Genomic DNA, 15,945 nt, shown 5'->3' on the forward strand with positions numbered 1-15,945 from the left:
TATTAAAGTATTGCCACCAGCAGATGCACCTGTCCAGGCTGAGCCGCTACATTGGCCTTCATTTTCATTTCTAATGGCTATCCATTAGACATTTTCATGTACAATAGCCCCCTTGGACCTCGTGGCTTTAAGGACCTTTAACCCGGAATTTCCGGGTCACGTGACCAAAGTCAGCACCCTCTAACCAGGAAGTTCGTGTGTAAACACCCACATCTGCCATGGATCAAAACACTCATCCATGTCCTGTGCCCGATGCCACCCGTACTCATTTGCTCTTTCGCCTTCTGAAACTGCGTCATTGTCCCTATTATCTGCAAATTCTCCAACACTTTCACGATCAATCGCCCATGTGACTGTGACAAAGGGAAGTGCTACCAAAAACTAATATTGTGATAACCCTTGTCTACAATATTAATTTACAATTTTGACATGTTCATGTCACCAATTAAGGACGAAAAATTCTGCTTTGATAAATAACCTTATTTATGAGCACTTTTTTTTATTACCGTTCCGTCTCTGAATTGTATTCCATGAGAGCAAATTTGTAAAATAAGCAATTTTATTGCTTGTGCTTTCATTAATTGCTGGAGATTTGTTGATTAATGAAAATCAATGCTGCTTTATTACATGTCAACGTTAATACATTTTAATGATGCTCTTGTATCTGACAACCTCATAACCATGAGTACTATTCGCAATGCATATTTGCTAAGCCATCAAAATTGATCAAAAATGTCAAGACTAAGAAAATACAAGTTGGCATTTAACACAAATAATGAAGCAATATAGTATACAAATTAATGATTGTATCTATCAGACAACAGCCATGTCAGTGGTAGATACTCTACGGATATTTAATTCTCAAAATCATCACTCCCATAATTTACCCAAATTCAAGCCTGACAGAGATAGAAGGTCAATGCATCTTGCGCTTTTAGATGGGTTTCTGCGGCCGTCAGGGATGCTCTTCCTTCCAATATTAGGAAGCCACTGGAGTGCTGTACTTTTTAAATATATTGAAAACTAATTTCTTTAGAATTGCTTTTTGTGTTTAGTTTGTTGTCCTTCCCCCGCACCTCCGATTAGCACGGTTAGCTACGTATGGTGCGAAATAAGTTTAACATACATACATCTGAACCAGTCCTGCCACGCCTCCCAAATCACACCACGACACCAAACCCCTCTAGCCAAAGCACAAGTATAATCACACAGCGTGGAGAAGATTCATCCAGCAGTTTATCGACTGCTAGATTGAAAGTGCCATAAATAATTTCATCGTAATTATTTATCCAATGTAATTATTTGTCTAAATAGAAAAAAAAACAATGTTGCTTTTTAAAGGATATTGATGTAAAATGTCTGTGATGAATGCAAACAACTGTGGGAATAAAAGCAGGGTGGGAAGAATTAATAATTAAATGATTATGTTCTCAAATAGGCATTATTCCCGATATAGATGTCCTACTTCCCTTCCTTTTTCTTGAGCGTATATGACGAGTGTGAACACATCTCTAACTTGCATCAGGTTGCCTAAAAAACAGCAGACACGTGCTAACAGAAATATCTATACCAGTATACGTATGTTGCCGTTGTGTATGATACATGTTAAATGTTATTTTTTCAGCATTCTTCAAATGTTGAAAAAGCCCCGTGTAATAATGGGCTATTTCAGGAAAGAGAGCAGTAGACATTCACCTGCAATACATGAAATGTGTTTAATGTGTTTAATTCCATTTCCTGCAGAAAACTGTTCTCAAACACGTGTTTTAATTTGCTGTGAGGCACAGCCGCAGGTTCACCCTATTTGCCGGTTACACGCAACATCCAAAATATTTCATTATCATCGATGTCACCTACAAAACACGTTTGAGAAGTGTAGCCAAACTAGGCTCTACGGTGCACTAGTGCTGGATGGTTTGCACACGTATAGCATCATCATGATCTTGCGGTGCCACGACCACGAAGCAACTCCGCAAGCACCGCAATTCCCTCCCGGCCCCTGCACTAAACACAAACCCGCACGCAGCACACCCACGTAGTGTCCTGGTGGAGGATTACCTGGCACATTGGGTTTTAATCCCAAGGGCCTCTAGAGGGAAAGTCCCACGGTTTCCCGGTTCCAGGAGATTGGCCAACCCTCGCAGGGCAGGTTACATTGCGATGCCCCTAAAATTGGTTTCAAATTGTATGGGCGAAGAAAGAAAAGGTTCCCTGGGCCAACCGCAATGAGGTACAACTTGGGGGGGGGGGGGGGGGGGGGAGAACGGACAATGGAACCCTGAGCGAGAAGGGCGCAAGACAAAGGGGAAATGGGTGGCCGCCGCCACCCGCCGGTCACAGGTAGGGGGGGCGGCGGCAACCGCAGGTAAGCGCACGATTGGCCGCGCAGTACAATGCCACCCTGGGCCTTTGAAGTGAGGGGATTAGGCCATGGTAGAGACGGTGGAGAGGGACAACGGCGCGGGTAAGCGCATGATTGGCTGAGCGGTATGACATCACCCTGGGCCTTTGAAGTTTAGAGAATAAAAAGAGTAGCCCAGAACGATTTTAGGTCAGTTGTCTTCAACCTCCGGGCCGTCAAGACCCACTCCCTGCCGTCCTGCCTCCTCAAGCCGCATCCATGTGATGTCAGCGAGTGCTGCTACGAGGCAGTGATAGGTGAGGTTTTCGCTCGTCCTTCTCCCTCCGACTCTCACAGCGTCCGTGCGACGCCGTGAGTACAGCTACGAGGTACGTGGTAGGACGTTTGAGTGACTGGGTTCATAGGCAGAGTTAGGCTAAGCTCTTCGCGCAAAATATTCCCCCTCCAGGTAGAGTGTATTTGTGCCGTTAATAAACTTTAGCACAGAGTATCAGTGCAGTGTGATTTCTGTGTGTGTGGGTAGAACCTCGGCGCGATTTGTGTGTGGTGCGACTGCGCGGGGAGACAATGTGCGTGAAAGAACGAGCGCAGGGCTGCAGCATCGGTGTGGTGTTGGTAATTTGTGTGTGCAAGGTGCGTGTATTAAAACATAGGACGGCCGCCAACGGGCCTGCGTCCGAGCAGCTGTGCCGCGCGAGTATTAGGGCGGGGGCGGGGTGCCTTAAACCCGCCCGCCGACTTTTGCGCAGAAACAATAGCATTAACATCGAGGCGCGCGCTCAAATTCGTGCAGCCCTTTGGCGCTAGCCTTTGTGTGCAAGCAGATTAGGGCTTAACCACCCGGAGGTGCGCGCGCATATTCATACCGCCGTTTTTAGCGCTAGCCTTTGTGCGAAATACGCACCTGCAGGGGCGTGCGTGTGCACACCACCGCATTCGCTTTTGTGGTGGTGTACGTGGGCATGTGCGAGATAACCCCGGGCGGTGGTGAGCCAGTCGATTCGCTATGTCCCACAGAGAGGGCGCTGGCGCGGGGGGGGCGATCACTCGATCGGCGGGGGCCCGGCGAGAGGCGGCCGACAAGGAGGAGCAGGGGAGTGGAAGGGGTGGACGTCACGCCCCGCCCGCTCACAGGGAGCGGGGAGGCGGGCGTCGGCCCCCACAATGTGTATTATGTGAATTATCTTTGGGTGCAGTTGCAATGTCTCGTAATATGAATAAAAATGGTATGGCTTACCATTGTTTAGAAGAGCAATTTACGCCATTCAGAAAGGCAAATGTCAGACATTGATTGAAAATGAATTAATACAATGAACGAGGGAATCGAAAGAGCAAAAGGACTTGAAAAGGACACATGGAGGAATGTTAACGAAAAGCCGAAATTGATAGCTGAGCGAGTGAGAACAAACAATGGTGGTGACCACAGGAGAGATGGAGCGATGGTACAGAGCAAATGTGAAAGTTAGCTGAATTATGGTCACATTTAATCACAGATTTACATCGTTAAAGGATCAAATGAAGAATGCCAATGACGGATTGCAAAAAAGAATCCCAGTGCCATCTCTACCCCAGCAAAAAATTGCCAATTAGACCATTTAGAAACAAGGTTATACTTATTTGCCCGTTATGAGTTGAAAAAAGTTTTTCGATGTCCGCGATAAACTATAGGGATAATTTCAAATCCCAAAGGCAAATAGTCAAATTAGGCAGGATATTAAAACATGCAAATCATAGCAAACATCCACTACTGTACGAGCACCAGCTACATGGCCATATTTAGAAGTACAGTACAATGAAAGAAAACAGTGGCATCGCAGCTGATATAAAATGCTCTGCAGGTGGAATACCGCGTGCAATATAAGTCACCGCGTCATCCCCAGTCACCGCGTCATCCCCAGTCAACACGAAGTTCCAATTTCATTGATAAAGCTACACGGTTGGTACAAATATGCACAACTATGCACGCCAGTTGTTTGTGTTGGAATAAATCGTGTTTATGAGAAACAAACCTGCTTGTGAGGATAGACACGTGTAGATAGACACGCGTATTCCTTGTGCAGTGATGTAAATGGTGTCACTAGCGTGTTCGCGCCAGCTACTGTTACAGGAGTGCAACTGTGCGTATGGAGCCTCTCTCTAGCACCAGAGTAAGTATGGAATGTCAGCCAGCCCTAGGGGGCAGAGTCCTGTTGATGGCCTGAGAGAGGGCAAGTGAGGACGTGGTAGCCTGTGTAAACCCGAGAGGGCACATGACCAGGACAGGGTAGTGAGGGGGGCCCGGGGGGGGCTTGAGGGGAACGTGATGCTCGGTCGAGATCCTTTGGGAAAGGTCTCGAAGGGGGCGTGGCCGAAGGCAGAGCGAGGTCACGCTCAGGAGCATTGGGTCTTTTGGTGAAACCACGTAGATAGAATACAAAAATAAAAATATCACGTTGAGATCGCAACACAAGCAATCATCATCAGGTGAAAAAATATAGCGGGAGAGCTGCTGAGGCATCAACCCTCGGCGTGACGTCTCTAGCGGGAGAGCTGCTGAGGCAGGAAAAGACCCATAGAATAAAATAAGGGAGTTACCTTGTTGGGGTTGTAATAAACATAGTGCCTCCGAATTCAAGTGTGTGCCTCCATGAAACACCACTACATTCGTTCGCCCGGTCGGATTTGTGTATTGTTACTCGTCGTCGGAGTTTGGAGTATGATAGGGTTGATATTCTTAGTTCTTTCGGTAAAGTCACGTTGAAGGGAAACAACAAAATAATAAAATATATATAAAAAATAACAATTCTCACGACGTTTCGACCATAACACAAACGGTCGTCTTCAGGTGTGTCGGTTTGCATACATTTATTTATTTTTAAATAAACTGCCAAATCGCTGCGCGTGGCGCTAACGTTTTTTTTAATAAATAAATACACCGTTTAAAAATAAATAAATTTATGCAAACCGACACACCTGAAGACGACCGTTTGTGTTATGGTCGAAACGTCGTGATAATTTTTTTATTGTTTTATATATATTTTATTATTTTGTTGTTTCCCTTCAACGTGACTTTACCGAAAAAACTAAGAATATGAATTACTGCAGTCACGAAAGCTTTAAATCAAAATTTATGATAGGGTTGCTTTTGGTGAAGTATGGCCGCGGTGTCCGTGTAAGTAGTCCGCTTCATAATATCGGATTTTTTTGTTGTGCATTTTCAGGATCGCCGATTCTTTGCTTATTTTCTATGGTGCATTATCGGCATTATGTATTTTTTTAAGTACTGTATAGTGCAGTGATCGAGATTGTCGATGGTTGTGAGGACTGTATGGTGCACTGATTGGATTGTTTATGTTGTGCGGACTGTATGGAGCATTGCTCGAGATGGTTAACGATGTGCGGACTGCATATACTGCATTGCTCGATATCGTCGATTATTGGGGGCATTGTGCATGGTGCTTTGCTGTTGATTTCAGGTGCCCTGAGCCCCGGGAAAATCCAGTGTTTGATGTTGAGGGGGATTGTGGAACGACAGGTTCAGTGTGGTTCGAACTCACTGGTTGTATGCTGTCTGTTATTGGACCGATTTATTGGGGGTTCCAAACGACAGGTCAGGTGTTGTTAAGAACTCATTGGTTGAATCCTGTCCGTTGTTCCTAATGGATCGAGGGTGCGTTGGGCTGTTGCCGCCAAAGAGCGTTGCTCTCTCCGCTCGATTGTGTGCAGCCAGGGGCTGAGTTGCGAGTTGGATTGAGTGAATGCTGTGTCCTCTCAGCTCGATTGTGTACAGCCGAATGCTGCAATGCGAGTCTTGGAGAGAGTGATTGGTGTGTCCTCTCAGCTCGATTGTGTACAGCCGCACGCTGAAATGCGAGCCTGGTGAGAGAGACGGGTTTAAGTGGTGTCCTCTACGTCTCGAGTTTGTACAGCCGAACGCTGCAATGCGAGCCTGGTGAGAGAAACGGTTTAAAAATTCCCCCAATACAGCCGACGTGTGCAACTGTTGAATTGTGACGCCGCGTCAGAAAGGCGGTAGGGTGGTAAAGGGTGACATGAGATGTCCATGGTGGTCCTCAAGGGAGGACTGCTGATGTGCGCGGGGGAACCAGCTGAGATGCGGTCCGCTAGTGTTGCCGCTTTTTTTTCCCTGCGCGGGAAACCACGAATATGCGGTTCACGTGTGCGGCCACCATTTTGTGCACGAGCAGGCCGGGATTCCTGCTAAACTCGTTACTGCACCTTGATGTGCTCATACTGGCTCGACTTTGAAGCACGACTTCCTTGAGCCAGTACATGGGTCGACCTTGAAGCATAACTTCTTTGACCCGGCATGTCGGAAGATGTCCAAATAGTACTTGAGAGGTGTGTGATTTCATGGGCACCTGAAGGTCCAGATTTTGCCCTATCACCACTTGATTGTGCTTGGGAGGTGTGTGATTGGATGGGCACTTATAAGGTTCATACCTCGCCCTATCACCACCTGCTTGATGGGCTGGTTGCACGGTGGCATGAGACCTGATGTTCATGTTGTGTCAATGGGTGTGTGTAGACCCAGTCTGATCGCCGCGTTTGCTGTGCATGTCGCATTTGAAACCTTTTTTTCCCCTGCCGGGCGGGATCCCTTCATCCCCACTACCCAAGGGCCGGGTGGCTGCTGTGTCCGATGAGCTGGGGCGTGTGTCTGTAGAGGTTGTGCCTCAGAGGTTTTCGGGTTTTCCGCCCACAGGATCCCAGCACCTGGTACCCTTGGAGTCGCCGGTTGCGCCGACCGGATGTGGATTGGGGAGAGTGGAGCAGCCATCACCCACTCTTGCTTCTTCCATTTTTGTTCTTCTTCCCGGGAGAGGCCGCACCCGTTGGACTTTCTTCAAGTCTGCCGTTGAAATGACCCTTCCCCACCATTTTATTTATCCCTATGCCGTTGGAGATCGCACACACGATCACACACAAACCGGATTGTGTGGCTGCTTGGACTTGGTTCTTCATGTGCTCGTGGGTTGTGACATGTTGCGGGTGTTCATTGTCTGGGGGTTGTGTTGGTTATGTGTTCGCGGAAAAAAAATGTTTGGGTGCTCCTCCATTGATGTACATATTGTCTGGACGACGGTTGCTGCTTACTTTATTGTTGGGATTTTGATTATTGTTACACAGAAATTTTTGGGAGGCTTATTTTTGTTGTTTTTGGTTGTTGCTGTTGTTAAGGGTATAGTGATCAGCCGGGATAGCTGTGTTTTAGAAGGGGGAGAGAGTGATGTAGTGACGGAAATGGTGTCACTGGGTGTTCGCGCCAGCTACTGTTACAGGAGTACAACTGTGCGTCTGGAGCCTCTCTCAAGCACCAAAGTATGGAATGTCAGCCAGCCCTAGGGGGCAGAGTCCTGTTGATGGCCTGAGAGAGAGAAAGTGAGAACGTGGTAGCCTGTGTGAACCCAAGAGGGCACGTGACCGGGACAGGGTAGTGAGGGGGGCCCGAGGGGGGCTTTTGGGGCACATGATGCTCAGTCGAGATCCTTCGGGAAAGGTCTCGAAGGGGGCGTGGCCGAAGGCAGAGCATGGCCACGCTCATGAGCATAAAGGGGCAGTCCCAAGAGTTTTCTTGGCTCGTTTATGGAATCAACCCTTGGCGCGACGTCTCCTCGTCTCGTCACATCGTCTTTGGTCTTCAGTCGTCGGTCTTCGGTTATCGCGCTCGGCATCGTGGGTCAGGCAGACGTTGCTGTCCTGACCCGGTTATGTTAAGCTAAAGGAGTTACCCTGTGGGGTTGTAATAAACATAGTGCCTCCGAATTCAAATGTGTGCCTCCGTGAACACCACTACATTTGCATAGCAACCACACTCACCAAGCAGTTGTAAATGCCACAGACACAATTCATAGTACTTTATAGAATGACCTGTAATGATTCCCACATTCCTCAACAACAAAACCGCCAAATAAATTCGATGGCCAAATCTATACAAATATTTTCACAAAATGTTTTTTTTTATTTAACACCTGCTTTGAGAACACCACTGTGGTATGAGTATATTATGTACTAGCCTTTTGCCCGTCCAAGGATGGGTGTATTTCAGTAAATCTGAAACTTGCAAGTGAAAAACAGACCGCAACATGATATTCATTGCATCAATTTGCGTGCAATTTGTAAGGCCGCGGTGACATAAGATTGATTTCATTTAAAGGTTATAATCCTTTGTTCATCATGATGTCCTTTTTACTTCTATGTCTCAATAGCGTTATGGAGATTGCACGATGTGAGGGTTCTGCCTTTGCAGGGAGGGTTGTAAATTGATGCAGAGGAGGGGCGAGAAGAGGCGCCTAGCCCTCCCCCATGTGGAGTGACGTCACCCGCTAATTAATATTAATGGTGGGGGGGGTGTCCATTTGGAAGACGTCACCTCTTCATGATTATTAATGTGGGGGACTATTCGATGTGGCTTGACGTCACCTGCTCATGATTAATATTGAGGGGGGGGGGGTGCTTTATATGGAGTGACGTCACCCGCTCATGATTATTAATGAGGGGGGGGGGTCCATCTGGAGGATGTCACCTGTTCATGAGGATTAATGAGGGAGGCTGGCCGACGGGGAGTGACGTCACGCGCGGGACACAGATATTCGTGGATCATTATAGTAGTAAATGTATAGTGGCATAGAATAATAGTGTAGTGGCATAGGGTAGTAGCATAGCGCTGGCTGCTGGCAGGGAAAGGGATCTGCGGCTTACAGCAGCCTTGACATTAGCAGGCCAGGAAAAACACCAGAGGGGAATCTAAGGGAAAGGTCACAGAAGGGGCACACCAAGAACCCGCTAGTAGGTTCTAGAAAGGGGACGTGGCCGGGGGCGGAGCCAGGCGACGCTGACAGTATAAGAGGGGCCCCTGTAGGGGACCTCAGGGCTGTTGTTGGAGTGGGATCCCCGTCGTGTTGCTGAAGTCTTCGTCACCATTCTTCTTGTCATCTTCACCATTTTTCTTGTCGTCTTCACCATCCTTCTTGTCATCGTCTCCGTCTTCACCATCTCGGGGCATCACCAGTCAGGCAGCCTACCAACTGTCCTGACTGAGTAGCGTCGCTGACAATAGATGGACTAATTATTAAGAGTGTTAACCCCGATGGTGCTTGTTAATAAAGAAGTGCCTCCAAGTCTTATTGTCTCCGAGTTAGTCACTACATATGTATATTACACAGAACCTTACCACCAGTGTTGGGTAATACAGGAGGTCCTGTTTCATTACTAAGGTAGAAAAATATGACTCGCATCAGTGTTGCCTCAATACTGAGCACACAGGTCCAAGACACACAAGTCAAATGTGTCTCCTCTATCGCCAACCAAAAAGCATCTCTATGTACTGCATGCACTATATTGTATTTGGTGTATTAGACAAGTGTATGGTTTTCACACCTGATGATTGCTTGTGTTGCAGTCGAAACGTCGTGAGAATTTTATTGTTTTATATTTTTATTATTTTATTGTTTCCCTTCTACGTGACTTTACCGAAAGAACCAGTTATAGTTAGTTTTCAATTTAGATTTAAAAGTGCTAAATTAATTAGTGGATATAACACCTTAACAAATAGAGCAGTGCTTCACAGCAAGTGTGTGCTTTTCACACCTGATGATGATTGCTTGTGTTGCAGTCGAAACGTCGTGAAAATTTTAATGTTATATATTTTTATTATTTTATTGTTTCCCTTCTACGTGACTTTACCGAAAGAACCAGTTATAGTTAGTTTTCAATTTAGATTTAAAAGTGCTAAATTAATTAGTGGATATAACACCTTAACAAATAGAGTAGTGCTTCACAACCGGTGTGCAACAGTATTTCCGGAGGTACAATCGAGGAAAGAAGGCTCAATGTTGGCAATCTGGAACAGACCAACTCACTTCCGTGCTGTTCAGTGGCCGATTCCAGCCCCTACCTTTCACACTCTACCCATTGGATGCATATGCTCAGTATGACAGCCAGCCATCAGCTCTCACACCACAACTCCTCTCTGGTGGCACATGCGCAGTTGGGGCAAGCGGCGTGTGTGAGCAACAATGCGTTTGTGTTTGTTGTGCGCGTGTTGAAAAGTTTACAATTGTTTCCGTGCCCTGTGCCATCAGCTGGCAAGGCTAAAGTCCGTGGTATTCAAATTGCGGTTGTTGAATCCGGAAGGGGTTTAGGCACGACATTGCAGAAATGGACAAATTCACGGAGACCGCACGCTCAAACGGAAGTTCAGCGAAGTGACCTCTGGATGATACACATTCTGGCTGCAAGTGTGAACAATGAGTACTCGGTAGCCATCTATGATCAACGCCGTTGCACCTCCAATCAGCACGGTTGGCTACGACGTACAGTGGGAAAGAAGTTTGACATGCATATACAATACAATGCCACAATTTTAAACGACATTGATCTGTGCAAGCTGACCTTGTCAACTCTGGCGCTTATCAAGAACGAGAGAAATCACATCCGAACAGCCCGGATCAGGAACTTGGTGTAGCTCTTTCCAACATCGAACTTAACATTTAAGTGCCTCTGTTTCTTAAGACAGGCGCAAGTGTCTTACACGTGAAAAATTTAAATAAGTGGCCTCTTGAAACGGTTCCCAAGGCTCTCCGTAGGTTAGTGTTCTTCATTGCCATAGGCCCCAGGCCATGGACGGCCCCTGGTGGCCTTTATTGCGGACCCTGGAAATACACAAATATGAAAACAACCCCATCATTGTGCTGTCAAACCCCAATGGTTTCAAATGTGTGGTGGCCTTCACACTGATATCTTATCGGGGAAAGTGACCCCCTCTGAAAATTAGTGAAGAACACTGTTGTAGGTCATTGTCGTAAAACAGCTCACTGTTGAATGTTTCATAGCCACGTCAACAAAATCAATCATCAGTTTTGACAATGGTTTGACCACCCAGTGATCTTGAATTGACATAAAATTGTCTGAAATAATCTGCTGTTTGCACAGTTTCACATATTTTTGCACAGGTTGACTGAATTTCACTCTTTTGTCAGCTGCAAAAAAAATCCTGATTGTGCTGCTATTTTATTGCCTTTTACTACTTTACAATCACTTTCAAATTACTTTGTAAAATCATCTCCACTCGTATAAAATAAATATGTTGTCAGGTTATTGCGGTGCCACTTGATTTCCTTGTTCTCGATATGAGCATAAGCAAGAGATCGTGAATTCTCAGCTACAACGCAATTCTTCCCACCCATCCACTCACCCACCCGGGCCCAGTTAGTTTTTGGTTTGGCGCACTGTGGATTGTGAGTTCCGTAGATTCAAACAGGTTGAGAATCACTGAGTTAGAGGACCACAGAGCTTGGGGGGGGGGGGGGGGGGGGGCGGCGGAATCTGGCACCGGGTCACTGCCTGGCTGTCTTTCCCGTTTTTGTCAGTGCTTCCCAGTCATGAACTCCCCTCGAGACAGGGAGTGAATACTGTGTGCATTACAAGTTGAAATTATGATTACAATACAGTATAAAGCACATAAATTAGCACAAATTATGCAATACGTGCATTATAGTATCCTGTGTGTCAGGAATGTGCTGTATTTATTCCTTTTAGGTAATAAAGACACAGCCATTATGATTCAGGAGTGTATACTACACCGTGAAGCAATTTAAAAAGTTATACAAGACGTTTAAATTCTCAGTTATTCACCTGCATGTGTTGCACAAGTGGCGATGTGTACACTGCACCAGATCGACCTACGCTATAGTCCCCCATCACACACACGCACACTGTGATGAGAAGCCAAACCCAATTTAGGCCGTGTAGTCGTTTACGTAACAATTCACGTCAATGCACACAAACTTGACATGCCTCGATCCATGCGTATTTGCATATTTGTATAGCTATTACCCACAAGCAAGCCTGATGAGACACTGTCGAGACCCATCCAGAATTTGCTTGTACTTTTCTGCATCAATGCTGCTGAAAGTAATCACTTCTAGAAAGCCGTGAGGCCATTGGGTGATCCCAAAAAAATACTTCTATTTTCTATTACGTGGACAGACGGACACATAAAGGAGACATTGCTTATCTGTTTGAATTACCTACAAGGAATGCCAGTTTATTAGCTAACGTCAACACTGAATTTCACACACTACCATTCGATTTTTCTCACAGCCTTTAATGCCTCCTGGGACAGCAGACACCAACTTTGACATGAATAGGAGATTCAAGAGACCCATGTGCCCCCAGCTATATCCAAGTATTTCTATGCTGCGATGGTTGTTGGCTTGGTGACAAAATTCTGTCCAGCCGCAACCCGCACTTGGTGCTGTCCAGAAAGGGAAAAAAGCATGAATGGGGCATGACCCAAATTGAGCGAATGGCTAGGTGTTTTCTGGTGGCATTGTGGTCAGCATATCCATGCCCATATAGCCTGCATAGCTGCCAATGATGATGATGTGGACGAAATGATAACATTTTCTTTATACAAGCCACCCACTTTTATTCAGCACATCCAATTGATTAATTCTGGTGTAAAAATGATGTTCTACTTTTGAGTGAAAATAAAAGTGCATGCTTTTAAAACGACTTTTTTCACCGTGAAAAATATTTTAACTATTTAACTACTGTACTATTTTATTTTGCCAGGTAAGTCCCACGAGAGCTATATATATAGCTCTTTTTCAAAAGCGACCTGACCACAAATGATAGCCCAATGAAGTGGCTTATGTGGAAATTATAGCAGCCAAATACTCGAAGCACATTTATAAACATAGAGGGAAAAACGGAGGGCGCCGAGAGAAATTAATGCGAGCACGGGGAGAACATGTAGAATCCAAATATAAAGGCGTGAAGGTGAGCATTGAACCCACGACCTCCTATGTACCAGGCGAGGTAGTTAATATCTCAGTACCGCGATATGTTAACTGTTAAGAACAGCATTACGATAACCCTCAACGCCTATGAGCAAATCACCCGTATTTGGAATGTGCCCGATCTGGTCGGACCTCAAAAGCAAAGCAGATCAGAGCTTGGGCAGTGCCTGGATGGGTGGCCACCATGCACTAACATGTTGTTATAGGGCTGCGGGGCCATATTGTGTTTATATCCAGTTGTACTGTACGTCTATGCTGCCCACATTTACCAATCTGCACTGACCAGCCAGGGTAACGTATGGTCAAACGGCCTCCACAACCAGCACAACATGGGGAGGCCCTCATCCAGCAGTGGATTTACAAAATGTTTCTATGCTCCTACGAGCATTGTGCAGCGCTCATCCCCAGCAGTGGAAATTGCACATTTCCATGGCAGGGATCATCATGAACAAGCACCGAAGACTTGGCACAACGTGGTACTTATGTTATGACCCTGTCGATATGACAATGATGGCTTGCCTATAGCAACCCTTGAGCCTACAATAAATGAAAGCATGTGCATTGCTATTCAATAGTCTACGTAATGAAATGTTGATCGCACGCAGCACAAAGCAAGGCTATTACAATTATAATTACGATTGCCCCAATTGCAAAGTAGTGAAATTACATTTAGAACAACACGATACGTATAACGCGTTTAATTGTCGTATTTGCAACCATTAAGTACTGTACGAAAACGGTAAGACACATAGAGACTGCAATATAATGCAAGTATCTGCACAACAGTGCATATCGCGAGACCGTATTCAACATGCAGACTTAGCACTTCAAAGCATTTCAATGAACAATCATAATTGGGACATTTTGGCAATCAAAATAGGGATAATATGATGGGAATTCAATTCTAAATAATGATCACGGTTCTCACCTTCTCGCTCAGCTACAGCAGAATCGCGTTGCCCTCAGTGCGTCGGAACGGGCGTGGCAAAGCAAATTATAACATTATGAATTACTGTTATAGCTATGTCATTATTTTAACAATCGCAATGCGACGATCATTATGATTGTAATTGTTGGTCCCGTGCTGAGGAAGAGGGAACCACAGCGGCCGCTCCGGCGCCATGACGAGGGGCGATGTAAGTGCGCCTCTCATTGGTCAGTCACCCCAACAACAGCAGCAGCCACTCTGATTGGACGAGACGTTTCTCCCGCGTAGCTGGGCGAGACCATTCGTGATTTGAAATGGAGGGGGGGGGGGGGTGTTAGAATGTCCAAGTGGTAATATAATTATTAAAATTAAGTAAAAAAAACACGAATATGCTCAGGCTCGGCGAGACCCAGGCCGGTTTTTGTTTAATAAAATCTTGAATTGTGACGCGAGACGAGTTGGTGTCGAAAATTTCAGCTCGTTAGGCTTCGTAGATCCTGAGATATTAAGCGTTAAAGGATTGAAAGACTATAAAACAGACAACAGGGCAAGTTCAATAAAAGTGTGTAAAATGTGTGTAAAAAATAAGTGCGTAAAAATAAGTGTGTAATAATAAGTGTAAAAATAAGTGTGTAAAAGTGTGATCATAAAAGTCTGTAAGAATAAAGGTGTGTAAGAATAAAAGTGTAAAACGTGTGTGATAATAAAAACGTGCATTAAAAATTCAGCCTGTTAAACAATGGGAGCAGAATTAACTGGGCAACGACGTGCAGTCATGTGTGGGTGATTGATGATCACTGTTATATCTTTTAGGTCACAAAAACACGTAACATTGTGACTGGCATCTTCAGTTTAATGGCAAGACAACGACAGTGAAACTGCCCATCAGCTCTTTCCATCAGAGCGACTTTTACGAATTCCACATGAAAGTGGTGGCTGAGAAGCACCCACGTTCTCACGTACGGAGACAATAGTCGTGTTTTTCCCTTCCACGCAGTTTACATGAAATATGAAGACACCGGATAGAATTCATCCCCCCCCCCCCCATACACAGATACGCCGTTGTTCTCGTGATGACAGACGAAGCAATGTTGTGTCCTTCAGTTTAACACAAAAAAGTGCCTTGCAGGGAAGATGCGGAGCTTTGCAAACTACAGCAGAGCATCCATGGCTGCTTCACACTTTGTATTTTTTTTAACTATTGGAGCAGATAGTCGTGGTTCGGATTAAATAAAGAAAACGAGTCTTTGAACACGAGCTTTTTGTCTTTGAAGAATGTCGTAAAGTTCGAGGTCAAGTTAAGTGCAAGCTTTTAAGCCAAAACACGTTGTTAAGAATCCAATGGTTTTGCACATTGACGCAATTCCTGTTGTTAATATAAATTACACAAATAAAACAACATTTTGAACAATACTCATTTTTGCACATGTGGGCGTATAAAAAACGTCTGTTCTGCATACAATCCTCATTAAAATACCGGACTACGGCAAGTCTTACAATATACTGCCAAAAAGTTGGTGGTTTTGTAGTGTTAGTCTTTTCATTGGTAAATCAGTCATATCTCACATCTCTAGTAACTCTTCTGTATACGTAAAGACTTTCTTGCATTGTCAGGGCACCAGATCTTGATTTCATAAGGTGGTACAAAAATGTTTATTTAAATATTTTTTAAATTATTTCCAGACGAAGATTTACTTCTCTGTTTCTGTGAGCAAATAGGCAGGATTAGCCAACACTCCCCACAGGGTGGATAAAGTGAGCTCCACCTGGCGAGTAGCTGTCTTCATAAGACAGTCCGGTCCTTGTAAGAATAACATAATCTCCACTGCTGGATGATGAGGCCCAGCGGT

The 15,945-nt window shown here is 45.2% G+C and overlaps 1 long non-coding RNA gene across 1 annotated transcript; it reads right to left on the reverse strand.

The window, feature by feature from the left end:
* Positions 1–8,205: 8,205 nt before the first annotated feature.
* LOC142925388 (uncharacterized) lies at positions 8,206–14,352 on the reverse strand. The gene is made up of 2 exons (XR_012942377.1): positions 14,096–14,352; positions 8,206–11,016 (listed from the first exon to the last, which is right to left on the reverse strand). It is a non-coding gene; the product is annotated as an uncharacterized LOC142925388 (long non-coding RNA).
* Positions 14,353–15,945: the final 1,593 nt, after the last annotated feature.

Source organism: Petromyzon marinus, chromosome 20 (assembly GCF_048934315.1).
Source record: "Petromyzon marinus isolate PM22_M1 ecotype Great Lakes invasive population chromosome 20, UKy_Petmar_22M1.pri1.0, whole genome shotgun sequence".
Classification (NCBI taxonomy): domain Eukaryota; kingdom Metazoa; phylum Chordata; class Hyperoartia; order Petromyzontiformes; family Petromyzontidae; genus Petromyzon; species Petromyzon marinus.